This window comes from Nanorana parkeri, unplaced genomic scaffold (genome assembly GCF_000935625.1).
Source record: "Nanorana parkeri isolate BGI_ZX_2015 unplaced genomic scaffold, ASM93562v1 scaffold44, whole genome shotgun sequence".
Classification (NCBI taxonomy): Eukaryota; Metazoa; Chordata; class Amphibia; order Anura; family Dicroglossidae; genus Nanorana; species Nanorana parkeri.
In genome coordinates this window covers 61,001-73,700 of record NW_017306312.1, presented here as the reverse complement: position 1 = coordinate 73,700, position 12,700 = coordinate 61,001, and positions in this window count along the sequence as shown.

The following is a 12,700-nucleotide window of genomic DNA, read 5'->3' as shown; positions in this document are numbered from 1 at the left end:
CCCCCCCTTCCTCTGTGTGTTTTCCCTACGATTTCTGAATAACCAACTGTTAGATAACGTGTAGCCCTTACCGACATTTGACTCCTATGGTTTCTCATATGCCAAACGCTGGTACATTACGATATGCATCAAACTCCAGAGCCCCTAGATCTCGTACTGTTAGATGTCCACGTGTACTTAAGTACTCTCTTTACACTCCACCTTCTGTGCGTTCATGGCATTGACGATGTAAAATCTGCATACTGCATTGTCCTGTTATGTGTGTTTTTCTAACTATTGTCTGTATTATTGAAAAACTTAAAATAAAGAATAAAAAAATTTAAAAAAAACAACCTGTCAAACCAAATATGGATTCAATTCATTCTGCTGAGCCCTGTGTTCATATATTCATGTGCTGCGCCAATGATGATCAAAATAAGCGTATCTTCAAACATTGACTAGCATCTTGTCCATTACAATATACTGAGCCTTTTTAATAGGTTTACATTTGAGGCCCCTTATTTTTCCGTTAGAAAAAACCTTTAAACCGAGAAATAAAAGATTAATTTGTAATGCAAACTGCAAACAACATGAAAATTGCCCGTTGCACAGAGGCTTTAAATGAAACAATCTCTGTTTTAAGGGTGATTAAAGGTCCAGCGGTGATAGCCTTCAATGCTCTGTTTGCTTTTTCAGAATTGAATGAGTCAGTTACTTGCCTTTCAGTCTCTTTAGCTCAAATGGACAAAGACAGGCAAAAGACCAAAACTATTTTCCTTCCCTAAGGATTGTTCCCTATTTATGTTACAGTTGAGCTGTTTCAATCTCAGTGTATTGTAACAGGTCTTTGATGTCAAAAGCCATATCAAAGCCAGCATATTATTAACCATTCATACATCTTGACAGTTACCTTCAACTTGAGCAGTTGTACTCTCTTCAATAATACAGAAGTCTTTTTAAATAGATTATTTACACATAAAACCCGGGTTTGCTTTGAGCGTACAGAACCAATACATTTTAAAAAATCACTCTATCTTAGAAAACGTTTTAAACCTTTTGTAAGAGCATAAATATTAAAGGAGGACTCTAGGAAAAAAACCATAAAATTTAGAAATACATACAGCATGTAAAGTGAACAGCTATTTATATGTGTATGCGGTTATATTTTTTTGTTTTGTTTTTTTTGAGGCACAGCATGCAATAAAAATAATGTATCATTATTTTTACTGCATACTGTGCCTCCAAAAAACAAAAGCCCATTTAGTCCATTTCGATCTCCTGTCTTTTAAAAAAAAAAAAATTACAATAATATTATTTAATACAAGGGGTTGTGTTCATTGGTGAATTAAGCTGAAAAGTTCATAATAGATAGGCACGGTTACAAAAACTGTTATATCATACAGAAGCATGGTATTTTACAGTATATGCCATCCTATGTGGTGGGTGTTTATATACATAAATTGGGAATCACACTAGTTTAAGGTTCATACTGGGTACAACCAGTTTTTAATGCATGTCCAGATACAACATAAGCAGTTTGTCCACAACAAACAACACAACAAACAAATGTAAAATATGAAACAAAAAAACCTAGCCTGTCCAACATTAACTATGCAAACAAAATACCTTTGCAATGGGGAAATAGACATCATATCCAGATCCCTGGAAACAACAGTTTTTGCATGTCAAAGCTGCAGTGTCTCGCTAGGAGGCAGTTAGTTAGGAGGCAGCTGTCATTTTTAAGGAGCATACAGAGCTCGTGGGATTTGTACATCCTTATTTTAATGCATTATTTTTTTTAAATATATATATATAAGTGATGCACCGATACCATTTTTCCAAGTACAAGTACTGATACTTGTCCAAGTACTCACAGATACGAGTACTGATACATTTTTGTTTAGTGTCATGCGACAGTTTTTCTAAAACATTACAGACTAATGATTTCAGGACAGTGGTGGAGAGCCAGAGCCAGGCCCCAGCTGCAACCCTGGTCGTTCTCGTGAAAATGCCAAGTATCGGCACTGGTATCTGAACTGGTATCTGGACATTCCTACTAACAAGGGCTCTGCAAACATGATACATGAAACATGATTATTGGCAGAAATGGTTTGTTACCTCCCCTTTCTCTTAATCGGGATAAGAGCTTTCAGCATTGACATCTATTACTGCTTCCTGGGCATAGTTAGGGAGTAGAGATGCATCGAAATTTAATTTTTTAAATTTTTAGATCGAATTTTTTAAATTGTTTACATTATTTTTTTTAATGTTTTCATTTTTTTTTACTTTACCGTCAGGGGCTTTGGGGAAATATCAGGGGTCTAGATAGACCCCTAAAATTTCACTTTTGAAATAGAAAGAGATTGAGGACACAGAATCCGAAATCTATTTTCCTGCAGCCCCTGTTATGAATAAATAGGAAGCCTCTATACTGAGTGCTCCTGTCCATTCATAAACTGTGGAGATAGTATCCGTTACTACGTCCACAATCATGAATGAACAGGAAGTGATGTAGAGCACTTCTACATCACTTCCTGACTCTCTGCCTGTCACAGGCGCACGTACGGGGTGGTCCAGGAGGAGAGCTCGGCCTCAAGCATTAGACAACTGGTGTGCAAGTGAACCATAGCCCATTGAAGTTTAAATGTGTTTTCTGATTTTGCAGTTGTACTGCTAATGGCAAGCTAAACCAGTGCATACAGTAGCATAGTAGGGCCTTGTTAGAACAGAAGATATTCACATGTCTCATTCCTTTACAAATGCCCTTAAGAAGGGAATTGTTCCTCATTTCAGGATAGTGGGGAAGCCTTGTAAATAATTTATTTTTGCCCCATGACTTACAGATACACCCTCATATTATAGAGTCATATATTACAAACTGCATACAGCTGTTTAAAGGCTAAGTTTACCTTTTTGACCATGTTTGATGTTACTCTCGTATTCAGGTATAACATGAAACATGGTCACATCATAAGCCCCCCACCCCCACTTACCTGAATTATGTTGTTCTTCTGTTCTTCAAGCTGCTGTGATTTTTTTGAAAATGGCATGGCTCTGCCCACACAGTTATGTCATCCATTCACAGACCCAAAACCCTGTACATGGACTACAGGGTTTTGCACATTTAGTCCATTGATTCTTCCTCCCCTCCATGGTACTGAATGTCCATACTGAGGCGAAGACAGGCATGGGAGAGAGGATCTGTAGAAGCTAGGGCATTGCACCCATGATCCACCGATGGTGGTTACAATGCTTTACTGGCTCCAATGCCAAACAATAATAAATGTAAATTTTTTTATGGAGTAGAATGTGAGAGCTTCAGACTATGTCATGTTTGAACTGTTATATCCCCTTTGGAGGAATTACAGTTCACGCACGTTCACCCGATATATAAAATGGTGTGCATGTGCACTAGCACTGACATGGCTTTAGTGCCATCAGATACTTCATTCATTTAGCTATGGCTACAACAAAGTCAAATTCTGGGTCAGAAGTCCTGGGGCCTTCATTGATGAGGCTGAAAATGTTTGTCTCATTCTATAGCAATATGCTATAGATAAGATAATTGTATCACTTTGAGTATACACAAGGCAACCAAGGCAAGAGCCTAGGTCTGGTGGAAGTCCAGGAGGCTAAGCTACAACTTCATACTCCTGTATTAAACCATATGGATAGTACGAATGGTCAAACTCCCTATCACTTCATAAGGGAGGATACATTTGTGTCTTGTGTCTAATAGGCAGCTTCTTTGTGTTTATTGTAATCCTTAATAATATAAATCAAAGGGTTGGGGGAGGGAGGGGAGGGGGCAGAGCTACCATCTTGCCTAGGTCCCCATTCTGCCTCAATCTGTCTCCGCTGAACATTATGCAACCATGACAGAACAGGAGAGGTAATAAATACTGTTTAGAAGTGTATAATTTCACTGCCCTCTCAAAGCATCTAATTAGTTGCAAATGTCTTTTTTTAATATTTTAAATCTGTATAGTATATGTTTAGAACAACTTGGGAAATATAATGCTAGAGATATTTACCCAGATAATTGCCAAGAAATGTGGTCATAAATAAGAACACCTAATTTTTTAAAGAAAATATTAAAGGAAAATATTCATAACACAATCAAGACAGCTCAAGATTAAAGAATTACAAGTCAAATACACTGATAACAAATATAGAATAAAAAAACCTGTCTCGAGAATTAGATCCTCCTTTTAGCTGGCGTAATTAATACGCTGAGAAAAGAGTTGCTAAACACATAGGACGCATTCTCTGGTGTAACAAAGTAATTGCTGAGTTTATTGGCTATGTCAATGTGATATATTACTATGTATTACAGGTCACAGTTCTCTACCGTATATGATCAAATTTAAAAGAGCAATATTTGATTCTGAGCAATCTTTAAACAAGCTATAGTACAAGTGAAAATTGATTTTTTTTTTTAAGAAAAGATTCCTGAAAATGAAGCAGATGTTTTAGTTAGCAATGGGTCAGTTATTTTGAAATGACAAGGTTAGATGTCATTGTTAGGATTTATTGATACAATTTAGTACAATAAGGGTGTGCTAGAACAATCACCAGTGCAAACGTTTTAATCATGGAGTCTAAAATGATCTTAGAAAGCAAACTCATGACATCACAAACTGAATGAAGGAAACACTGGAACCACCAGTAATTATAGATATAAATAAATAAAGATAGATTGATATTGTATTTAAATATTTGTTAAACAACGAACCAAATGGGAAAATCATGGTCAGAAATTCCAGCCTAGGGTATAAAATCTACCTAGCCTTAGATTAGATTTCTTGCCGTATTTTTTTTCAATGTTAACATACAGCAGTATACAAGGTCCCCGAATAACAGATTAAAGGCAAGTACAAAGACAAGATTAAAAACAAACAAGCACTCATACACGCAAGCATACACTCCCTTCCCCACAACCCCTCTGCACCTTTATAGGGACAAAGTGACATTGCTATTACACAGAGCTTCAACAATTATCACATTGAGAACAAATAGTTCTCAATGTGATAATTATAATTATATCAATATTGAGAACATCCAGTTACTGTAGCAATAGGCCCCAAATTTTGATAATCTTTTGAGGACAGACATAGCTTTCTTTTGCCATTTAGGTTTAACTGTGAGATGAAGCAGTACCTAAACTAAACCAAAGTTACACTAGAAAAAATGGTACATGCATGAATCTATAACCAGCCTTTATAGCAGGGCGCACATTTTACTACTAAGTTGACTATAGTCAAACTTACACCTTATTAGGAGGAGTTGGCTACCTCCAGGGGTCTATTCACGAAGCTGCCGATGGCAGCCGAGTGAATGACCGATCTGAAGTGAAGTGAGCTATTCACTTCAGGCTGGTACGGCTAATTTCAGTTAGAAAGCTAGCCGAAGGATCGGCCGAAGCTACGGCTAGATCCCAAAAGTTTGTGCAACTAAAACCTCTGATTTTAACGCATACTGTTGATAGGGCTACTTGTTTGGTTGCAGGCTGGCTGGCAGGTTGAGGCTGGGGAATTTCTGTGTTTTGTAAACCAAAGTTACAGTCTCTTAAAACCTCACATGTAAATGTATTGGGTTTTCTTATATATTGTCTTCAGAATTCAAAAATTAATTACTTTTTAGCTAGGCAAATATGAAAGATTGAATATTAATATGCCATATTAAAATAAGTCTTCAGATGAAGCTCCCGATTTCCTTTCACATGTTTTCCAGGGAAGTCTTATCCACTTTATTTTTATCCAAAAAAAAAAAAATACTCACAGAAATCTAGTAGCTTAAAGCTCAGATTTACACTAAGAAATGAATGTCAAAAAGACTAATTCCCCTCCCTCCCCCTCAACGCCTTCCTATTCAGGCAGGTAGTATGAAGTTTCATATTACTCATTCATTATGGCATACTGGATTCAGTTTTTCAGAGACAAGTGTAACATCCAAAAGCAATCCAACAGAGGGATGGACAGCAGCCACCAAGAGATCCAACAGGTGGAATCTTACTATAAGAAAATCTGAAGGAAACAATGGCTTAACAAGGCTTGATGAAAAAAAAAGGAGGGGGATGGAATTGGAAATGCTACAAGCAAGGAAAGGCACCCAGAATCAATCTGGTGTTCCAGAGCAAGACAGGTAAAACCACTAGAGGGAAACTGCTACCTGAAAGACTGATGAATTTCACAATAATATGAAGGACAATCAATTATCCACCATAAAGAAAACAGATGAAATAGCAACTACCTGGGCAGGAGAAGAAAGGTGGACCAACAGCTAAGTTGCCAAAAAAGACTTTTTACTAAGATAAACAAGAATACTAATCAAGATATAGGCTGATGTCTAAGATGCCTGACCTATGATCTCAGAGAAAGGAAGGTTGGACAAACAAAGTATGTACCAACCAGAACTAACGAGTGAACAATGGAGGTTGAACTAGAACACACATAGCACTTTGGAAGGGGCTTCAGGGAAAGGGAAATGTAGATGAAAGCCCTTTTAGCAGCAATCAAAAGGGAAAGAAGGAAGTTACACAAAGAGAAGATTACTAACTCCCTGTTAGGGTGAATTCACACCAGATGCATTGGGGCTGCACCGGCCGTTTTTTTCCAGCGCAGCCCCAATGCAAGACAAGGCAATATGCCTCGCCATTGATGGGCACAATACCACGTTGTGGTGGAACGCGGTGGTGTGTGACAAAAAAAGGTACTGCATTTGTGCAGTGGGATGCAGTGCGTTACAACCTCATCACACCGTGCTGTGTCCGTAGAATGTAATGAAATGTCACTTGTGACATTTCAATTAAGTTCTAAATAAAAAATTAAGTAGGCAGAGTGATGTGCCAGACACAGCACACTGGTGTAAAGGTGCCCATGAGGGAGGGGTAAAGAGATCCTATATAAAAGGTAAGGCTGAGTGAGGGGAACTTCCATTTACACCTATAGAAGAGAGGTGTGATTATCACAATACAACCTGCCTGATTATATAGTCAGCCTGATATAAAGAAGGAAGATTATATTTCTTCCCATAAATACATCTTATAACCTCTGGACTTTTAGTTTCCAGGCTGGAGGAACGCTGCCACTAGGTAGCAGAGTGCTGTGTCTGCTGACCTTCCAGTAAAGTACCGAGGTAACAAAATTTACTTTTCCTTCTGAGGAAAGGGGGAAAAAAAGTTGCACTTGTCATCAGTATCCTTACTGTTTAAGGTAGGGAAATCAGATGCAGTGAGCCAGAAACATAGTATTTGAGGTTGAATAAAGACGTGTGTGTGGTGTGTGGTGTGTGGTGTGTGGTGTGTGGTGTGTGTGTGCGTGTCCCTGAGTCATCTCGTTATTAGGAGTACTTGTACCCCTGTATATTACCGTTTCTCAGGAAATCGTCCAAAAGCTTCTTGAACGATTCCACACTATTAGCTGAAATCACTGCTAGTGGCAACGAGTTCCAGACCCTAACCGCTCGAACTGAGAAGAACCCCCTTCGCCCCTTGTGTTTGAATTTTTTTTTTCTACCAGTTTCAGGTGGTGGCCTCTAGTCTTTGTTACGGAATTAATCTTAAAGAGTTTGTTGCTAATGTCGCTATGACTATGGAACATTTTGTACATGAAAATCATGTCCCCCCTTAATCTTCTTAGTTCCAGCGTGAACATATTTAAATTTAGTAACCGTGTCTCATAGCTCTGGTCCTCCATCCCTTTGATGAGTTTGGTCGCCCTTCGCTGGACTTTCTCCAGTTCAAGGACATCCCCTCTGTGTACCGGTGCCCAAAACTGCACCGCATACTCCAGGTGAGGCCGAACCAGTGATGTGTAAAGTGGCAAAATTATAGACTTATCCCTGCAAAACATTCCCTTCTTGATGCAGGACAGGACTCTACTAGCCTTGTAATCTATTATTGAGTTTATGGTCTACAGTGACCATAATCCCAAATCTTTCTCCATTTCAGACTTCCCTAGCTGCATACCCATTATTGTATAACCCATTTGCTTGTTTTTTATCCCAAAGTGCATAACTTTGCATTTATCGACATTAAACCTCATCTGCCATAAAGTTGCCCACTCCCCTATTCTATCCAGGTCCTCTTGTAATGTTATACTATCTTGGTTTGTTTCTATAACCCTCCCAATTTTGGTATCGTCAGCAAACACTGAGATTTCGCTGTTTACTCCGTCCCCGATGTCGTTAATAAACAGGTTGAAAAGCATGGGTCCCAGCACAGAACCCTGAGGCACACCGCTAATGACACTAGCCCAGTCTGAAAGGGCGCCATTTATTGATACTCTCTGTACCCGTTCCTTTAACCAGTTCTCTATCCATGTACACACCCTTCCATCTATGCCCATAGCTCTTAGCTTGTATAGTAAGCGTTTATGAGGTACCGTATGAAAAGCCTCAGCAAAATCCAGATATACCACATCCACAGACCTCCCTCCATCCAGATCTCTACTTACCCCCTCGTAAAAAGTCAGTAGGTTAGTCTGACAGGAACGGTCTTTCCTAAACCCATGCTGATTATCACTAACTATCCCATTAGCCTGAACAAATTCTACTAAATAGTCCTTAATCATTCCCTCTAGCAGTTTGCACACTACTGATGTAAGACTAACATGGCTGTTGATTCCAGAATGGAAATAGTGCGAAGCATGCTAGGAGTGGGAGGGGTTATCCCTGGCTGGCCAATGGGTTTTTTTGTTTCCCACTGCAGTGTCCAAATCCTCCTTTAGGTGGCATTAAGACCCAATTGTCTCTGAAAAACTAAATTCTGTGTCCCTTAATAATTGAGAAAGATAAGCCCCAACATAATAATTTAAAGCTGCCTTTAGGCAAAGCCCTGCAGAAGAAAACATTACCTAATAGGTAGATATACCACAACCACCCCAGTTTTCATGAAAGATCCAAAATAATTGGCAGTGATTTCTGAGTAAAATTGAGCAGGAAATGCTCATAAACTCATAGTAATGACTTCATACACAAGACTGCGAAGAACATACTAGCGGTTTACTTTCCTTCAGAACTTGAGCTGTGAGATATGTTGTATGAAATTTATGGGCCAACCCAAACTTTTATTTTCTGAATGCTACCATCTTAATTCACCATGGAGAAGTCAGTTATGACAATATGACCACTGTGTTTGGCTTTTTTGCAAGCACTCTATTTACAGGACTCCAATTCTATCCCAAACACAAAAAAACAAGGGATTAAAATATCTTTTAAAGGACAGTTGGCAGAGCAACTTAAATAATGTTTGTTACTGTTAGAGCAAATTATGCACAAAGAAAAATTTTGTGTATCGCACTGATACATACTAAAACAAAGACATTTATCCTACTTGCATACAGTCAGTTATGCCTGTAATTTCCTATTAGTGCAGGACAGAAGTACTATGATTTCCATAAATTAATGCTTAAAGTGCAATGAGAAAGTACAACTATTAATATTATGGTGAAGTGGACCAAGCCATGGCTTCTATATCCTACAGTGACAAAGGCCATTAAGCTGGAAACAGCTGTATGCAAGTTGAATAAACGGCCTTACATTTTAGGCTGCACAGTTAGCTTGGACACAAAGGAATGAGTTACATGGCTCTGCTTGCTGTCTACAGGTGAAACTCGAATAATTAGAATATCGTGCAAAGTTCATTTATTTCACTAATGCAACTTAAAAGGTGAAACTAATATATGAGATAGACTCATTACATGCAAAGCAAGATAGTTCATGCCTTGATTTGTCATAATCGTGATAATTATGGCTGAAAGCTCATGAAAACCCCAAGAACCCCAAATCCACAACCTCAAAAAAGTAGATTATTACATGCAATCAATAAAACAAGGATTGTACATAGAACAATATCGGACCTCTGAAAAGTACAAGCATGCATATGTACTCAGTACTTGGTTTGGGCCCCTTTTGCAGCACTTACTGCAATTACTTTTGCACGATATTCTAATTATTCGAGTTTCACCTGTATTTAAGGAGGTAATCTCTCTTTTGACATTCGGATAAAATTGATCTTCAAAACAACGATGTGCTTTCAGTAATGCATTGCTGTGCTTTCAATTCCTAATTGGATCCTCTCAATGTATTATTTATTACTGAATCAAGCTGCATATAGAGTAATACACTGATTGTTTAGTATTTATTTTTAGTTTCTAGGTGCTGCAGATAATTTTTTGTACAATTCATTCTGAATTGAGAAAGCTGGTCAGATGTCCAGTGAAACGTCTTCAAGAAAAATACAGCAAGTCCAGTTGCCTTGACTTATTTTTTACAGATATGCTCTTCTTTTTGTTCTTCCTTCCCCTCCTTGGAATGGAGGACAACACGGGAAAAATAATCCGCCACTTGATTCAACTTTCTCAGCCCATAGTGAACATCATTTATATTGAAACAGCATGTCTGGCCATCTATGTATACGAAGAGGATAGTGGCCAGAACCTGAGAGCAAGGAAGTTGGGGCTCGGTGGTCAGTTCGTAGAATAAACTTTCTACCATAAAAAAGTGATGCTACCATTAACATGCCCATATACAGGCCAATGCTTCATGTTCTTCCGCAGAATATTTTGTTCAGCTGGGGAAAGGGCTCGAGAAGCAAAAGTGACAGGGTGCTCCTCTCCCTGGTGAATTTGTGATACTACTGGACCCAAATCAAAAGTGAAAGCATCACAAGAGACCAATGTTAGTGCATTTGATGCATGATGGAGTCCACAGCCTACCAATTCAACCTCAGTTTGCCAAAAAAACAATTTTTTCTTTGTTTAGGGTGAGGTTGTATTCCATCTGTCTGCCAAAAACTTGATCAATGATTGCATTGTGTTCCTCCAGAGAGGGTGCGTACATTAGTATATCATCCAAGTAGATTGACACTGTGGACCACCTGCTCCTCCTCAAAAAACTCCACTCGCTTGGCCTACAAGACTCTGCTCTCTCGTGGTTCTCCTCCTACCTATCTAAGCGCTCCTTTAGTGTCACCTACAAATCTAACTCCTCCCCTCCTCTTCCTCTTTCTATAGGCGTCCCCCAAGGCTCTGTCCTTGAACCCCTTCTCTATCTACACCTCCCTTGGTCAGTTAATAACCTCACATGGCTTCCAATACCATCTCTATGCCGATGACACTCAAATCTATCTTTCTACTCCACAACTCACCCCCTCAGTGTTCTCTCGTGTCACTAATCTACTATCCGACATATCCGTCTGGATGTCGCAACACTTCTTAAAACTCAACCTTTCAAAAACTGAGCTCATGATATTTCCTCCTGCCCCGTGTACCTTCCCCCAACTTTTCCATTGAGATTGTTAACACAACTATCCAGCCCTCTCCCCATGCCAAGGTTTCTTCCCCACATCCAATCACTATCCAAATCCTTCCGCCTTCACCTTGGTAACATCTCCAAAGTACACCCTTCCTGACCAATGATACCGCAAAATGACTCATCCACTCGTTTGTTATATCTCGTCTTGACTATTGCAACTGCCTCCTCATTGGCCTACCTCTACACAGGCTATCCCCCCTTCAGTCTATCATGAATGCAGCTGCTAGACTCATTCACCTAACCAACCGCTCAGTGTCTGCAACCCCCTCTGTCAATCCCTGCACTGGTTTCCAATAGCCCAAAGGATAAAATTCTAAATATTAACATTCGCTTACAAAGCCATCCACAACTCTGCCCCTGGCTATATCTCAAACCTGCTCTTAAAGTATCACTATAACTGTCCCCTCCGCTCTTCAAAAGACCTCGTTTTCAGCTCCCTCATCAACTCCTCCCATGCTCGCCTCCAAGACTTCACTAGAGTCTCTCCCATCCTATGGAACTCTCTACCCCAACCTGTCCATTTATCTCCCACTCTAAATGCCTTTAGACGATCCCTTAAGACTCATCTCTTCAGGGAAGCCTATCCCACCTCAACCTAACCACTGAACTATCACTTTCTCAAACAATTCATCCCCACACAGCTACCTCCTCATGTATCACTTGCTCCTCCCTTTTAGATTGTGGGCCCTCCTTACCATCTTGTCTTGAATTGTAATGTCTTCCTTATATTGTAAAGCGCTGCGCAAAAACTGTTGGTGCTATATAAATTCTGTATAATAATTGTAACACCACATATACTGGCAAAAACCATGCCTATAATTTCTTGGAAACAGCTGGAAGCGGAGTACAGTCCCATCCGTTTAAAATGAAAAAAAAATGTGTTATGAAAGCCATTAGGTTCCTGGCCTGCAGTGCAAGTGGGATTTGTAAATAGCCTTTGCAGAGGTCCAGTTTGAAGACTGTTGACCCATGGCATTGGGAAATTAGATAATCTGTAGTGGGTAGCAGTCAGGTATTATTGCTTTGTTTACCAGGCAAAGGTCAACACAATCAAATCTGGCAACCTTTTATTTTTGCAATGACTAGGTTGGAAACAAATGGTGAAGAGTCAACAAGTTCTATAATATCCTCTTGCAGAATTTTTTGTAGCTCTTCCTCGACTGCATTCTGAATTTCCAAGGGAGGCCTGTGCAGGGGATGCAGCACTGGAGATATCCGAGGGTTCAGAGTAGGATTATGAGACCATTTGTGTATGCGACCCAATCCAGTAACGTCTGGCAGGTATTTTTCCTTCCACACTGTCCACCAGGTATATTTTAGCATTTGCTTGACCCAGGACTTTAAAGCCAAGTGCCTGAAACAAGTCAAGTCCTAAAATGTTGGCTGCACTCAGTGACATAAAAGG